Genomic DNA, 5168 nt, shown 5'->3' with positions numbered 1-5168 from the left:
CTAGCTTGCTAGTCTGTGCTGCTGCTATTGCTAGTATTTGTGTTTAAGCTCAATATACCCTTGTTTTTGTTTCAGATTTTGGTAATGGAAGATCAGAGTTATTTTGATATTTTGCAAAGTGATGCCGGATTGAATGATTTGCACTGGACCGAAGACCAACATGTCGATCTTGAAGGGCATGAGGAACAACATGTCGATCTTGAAGGGCATGTAGAACAACAAACTGATCTCGAATAGCCGTTGCAAACTAGCCGTTGAAAAACTAGCTATTGGTAGTTATGAAATATTCTTAAAATATAGAATAAGGGAGATGTTTAGGGGAACTGCTGGAGTTGAGCAATTTTTAGAGGAGAATCTTTTTGAGGAAATCCCCTATTTTGAGATATAGGGGAGAAAATTTAGGGGAAATGATGGACTTGCTCTTAATGCAAGATCTATTTAGAGCTGGCGAGGCAAACAATACGTCCTACAGTGTGCGCAGAGGTGTAAAATCCTACTCAGTACTCACCATATTTTTCATTATATTGTATCAGATGTAACTAGTTACGTTCATTAGTAGTTTTAATTGCAAATTTATGGGGTAAATTCTTATCGTCCTCCCAAGCAGTTCCACCCGAAGGGAACACTTCTCTACAGCCACAAGGTTCTCATTCAAACGCCACTCTGGGCTACATAGAGAACTACACACGCAGAGGTTTTTCCTATAGGATCCCTAGCATAAGAACTCATCCCATAAATTTATAAATAAAAATACCAAGTGAAACCAAGAAACTACATCATTTCCACAACAAAATTTACATATGGCTTTCCCTTTCAGGAGGCCCCGAAGGGATTACACGAGATAAAGGAAATTACCTTCTAACTACCTTCTTTAGCCTTACAAATGCTTTGGATATTATGACTCTTATTGCAGGATGAGGAACTACTACTATTACTGAGCAACGAGCTTGCTAGCTGGGTCGCAGCTCTTTGCTCTATCGATGGCTGGTGGTTCTTCTCCATCTGGTGTCTCTCTTCGCAGCAAATGCCTCCTTTTATAGGCGAGAGAGCAGCTCTGTGGATGGCTTCCGGGAGAATGCACCTCTTTATTTTATATTTGGCAGGATGCATGCGTGTCCTTCTAGGGTTTGGATAAGTGCGAGAGATAGTGCCCAGATAAACTTCAATCTTCAGGAATCTTTCAACTCATTGCTTTTTTCATGTGGGCAATGTCTCTTGGTGAATAATTGGCTGGTTCTTCTTTTCATCTTGCCTTTCAGCGATGCAAACCTTCATGCCTTCAGATAGATAGGTCCTCCTTCAGGAATCCTTGTTCTAGTGTATGCGTACATATATGCCAAGGCAATCCTTGTTCCAGTGTATGCGTACATATATGCCAAGGCTGCTTAAATATTCAACTTTTTTTATAGGGGGTCTTCCCTACCCATATGTTTGATAATACCTTGTCAATATTTAATATATATTTTTGGAATTTCTATCAATATTCGGGTCGGGTATAGGTCCTCCACACCCGAATAATTGATAGCAATATCAATATATGCAATTTGGGCTTTATTCAGGCTGCTGCCCATGCCCCGCTATGTCCATATTATCATCATTTAACATACTGAAATCATATTTTTGATCGCATTCATTCTTTTTTTCTTCAAATTTTTCATTTATTTCTTGCCTTACTTCTTTTAATATTTCCTCCTTTAATTCTTTCTTTATCGTTTTTGAAAATTCTTCAAATCTTTTATCCATTTCTTGATCCATGTATTCACTGTCTAAAGGATCAAGTCCCTTTAGAAGGCATTCTTGATATGTTTGATATTTTGGAGACTCTTCCTTCTTTATATTTTTTGATCTTGATGCCTCCCCCTTTGTAGGAGTTGGTGAAGCAGGTATGCCTCTTCTCATTTCGATATAGTCTTTAGCCTTTGGGTGAATACAATAATCTGGTCCTAATACCTTTCTTGCCCAAAATAAGGCATCATTTATACTATAATATCTTTTGAATATTAAATCTTCTCCTTTTTTGCATCTAATTTCTCAAATCATAATGTTTTCCCATTCCAAATATATGCCGGGTTAATTTCCATCAAATATAATATATAGTGTTTCTCCTTTTGGTATTTCAATCTTTTCTGGCTTTGGCAAATTTTTATTTAATTCGTTAAAATATACTGCCAAGCTATTGAGAATTGATAAAGAAATCCCTTTTCTTCTCTCTTGAGAGTATATTGGAACCCAAAATTATCCAATATGCATCTTTGAGCTTCATCAAGCTTGATATGGGTTTTTGGCTTGAAATTGAATGTATTTGGCCGAAAAACTTTCAGCCTATTTCTTCTCCAAAGAAGAGGTATTCATCGCTGGAGGAGAACAATGCTTTCCTCATTCCTGCAAATTTGATGCACGAGAAAATATGTCAGGTAAGGTATTATCCTTCCCCTTAATATGCTCAAAAATAACTTTATAACCATTCCCAGCTATGGTGTCCTTAAATAAGACCCATCTTCTGGTTGAGCTTTTCTTACTATTAATTTTATTGTAATATCGACATATGGCTTCACAGTCTATTCGCACTATAAATTCTTTATATAGTCTAAATGCATTTATTGCATTTACAACTGCAAGGATTTCTCTATCAATATTATTTACCGTCTTTAATTTGCAACTTCCTGAAGCATATCTGCATATTTTTTTATCTGCTTTTTGAGAGTATTTGTTGGGTTTTTGTTTGAGTATCGCACCCCATCCGACCTTAGATGCATCTATTTCAATTATAAAATAATTGTCTTCTAGAGGCAATTCTAGTGGTTTTAAAATCTTGACCTTTTCCTTGATGGCCTTTACTAATTTTATATCTTCAGAATTGAAGTATTTTTGACCATTTTTCCTTAATTTAGCATATAAAGGTCCTGCTAACTTTGCTAAGTTGTCTATATAGTTTCTTGCATAGTTTACAATTCCTAAGAACTGTTGTAAAAACCTTTTTATCACTCATATTATCAGGAAACTCTAAAATTTTCTTTGCAATATGTTCTTGTAGATATGTCTTTCCTTCTCCTATTTCATGACCAAGGAAATTTATTTGTTCTTTGCAAATTTCTATCTTCTTTTTGGATAGTATAAGCCCATTTTGTTCTACCTTTCGAAAGAACACTTCAAGAAGGGCTATATGCTCTTTGTATGATTTTGAGAATACTAACAAATCATCTACGTATACCAATATAAATGCTTGATTCTCATTAAATATATTTTGCATTTTTCTTTGAAATAGTGCAGGTGCATTCTTTAGACTTAATGGCATTACTAGCCATTCATAATGGCCTTGTCGACATGTAAATGTTGTCCAAGGAATAGATTCTTCAGCCATTTTTACTTGCCAAAATCCTTCCTTTAAGTCAAATTTAGAGTAATATTTACTTCCTTGTATTCTATTAATCCATTCCTTCTTATTAGGTACATTGTATGCATCGTCAACTGTATTATCATTAAGCCTTTTAAAATTAATTACCATTCTAGATTTACCTATAACTTCTTCGTCAACTGTTGCTTTCTCTTATAGCTTTTAACTTTAATAACTCTTCAATATGCATTTTGAACTCTTCGATATCTTTAGGAGTAGCCTCTATTGGTCCTGACTTAATTATATAATCTGGATTTATAATATTTATATTGCAAACTATAGAGTTCTTATCCCAATGTTTCATTGGTATTTCTCCAATAATTTGTATGCTTTCTAGTCTTTGCACGATCTTATCTATATCTTTTTTGGACTTTATATCTCTATACCAATTTGGCGAAAATGATTGTAACCCAATGCATTCTGTACATGTATTTTCTATAAAATATTCTTCTATGGTCTCACTAAGTTCTTCGTCTTCATAGAATCCAAGGAGATCTGGACTTGTGCTAAATTCATCATCTAAATTAGAATCCAAGGAATTTCTTTGTTCTCACTTGTGCTAAATTCTATGGTCTCACTATGGTCTCACTAAGTTCTTCGTCTTCATAGAATCCAAGGAATTTCTTTGTTTTCTCACTTCAGATATGTATGGAACATTATCTTGATAAGGGATAAATGTTACATCTTCTTCATGTATGATTGTGGTTTGTAAAGATTGTTGTAAAAATCTTAACCCTATAATCATGTCATCATTTATTACTGACAAATCTCTTATTGTAATTTTATCTATTATATATTTTGTGCCATTTATGTAAGCTTCAATATTATATGCTAGCTGATTATGGATGTTCTTTATTCCTGACATATCGGTAGATACTTCAGCTTTATTGTCATATATAGTTTCAACTATTTTGGGACATCTCATAAAATATTTATCATGGATGATGTTCTTAGTGCAACCAGTATCTAATAGTGCCAGTATTTTATATGAAATATTTGGCTTCAGAACAATCCTAACTGGGATCCTTATCCCTAACACTTCTTTGAATGGTAATCTAACAATATATTTGTTTCCAAAACTAGTAATTGCATCTTTCAACTATATTAATTTGTCTCCTTTTTTATCCCTTACTGTTACCATTTGCTCTTTCATTTTAGTGTTTTCTGAAACATTATTATTTTGCTCTTTACTATTTTCTAACTCATCTTTAAGTTTTTATACCTCTGCTTCTAGCTTATTTATTCTATTTTCTAAATTTCTAACCTACTGGATAATATTCGTTCTTCTGGTTCCAATTCTATTTCTCGTCTCCACTTTTGATTATTGGCTCTTAGACATGAGGTACAAGCTTGTTTTAAGCACAAGCTACATGTGAACCTATTATCTTGGCTTGGATAATATATACAAAAGGCACATTTTATGTTATAATCACCTTTTCCTCTAATCCAATCATGTTCACAATCTACTTGGTTCATCATTTCAATATTTAAACTGGCTAATTCATCTATTAGATCTATTTCATATTCACTTGATTCATATTCTGGAGCCTCATTTTCTACTTCATCTGTTTCTATAATTGAATATATTGACTCGTCGTCTTTTATTTCTTCATCACATACTAATAGATTCTCATTAACGCTATCTATAATTAACACCCTCTCTTGTTCTTCATATTTGCTAGAGTATCTTTTCTGGTCTTTATTAGGGTAAGTTCTACTTAGATGATTCGGAGAGTTACATATTAAACACATGCATGTTTTATCATAGGTTTTC

Source organism: Triticum dicoccoides, chromosome 2B (genome assembly GCF_002162155.2).
Source record: "Triticum dicoccoides isolate Atlit2015 ecotype Zavitan chromosome 2B, WEW_v2.0, whole genome shotgun sequence".
Lineage (NCBI taxonomy): Eukaryota > Viridiplantae > Streptophyta > Magnoliopsida > Poales > Poaceae > Triticum > Triticum dicoccoides.
Note: the sequence above shows the minus strand (reverse complement) of the source record.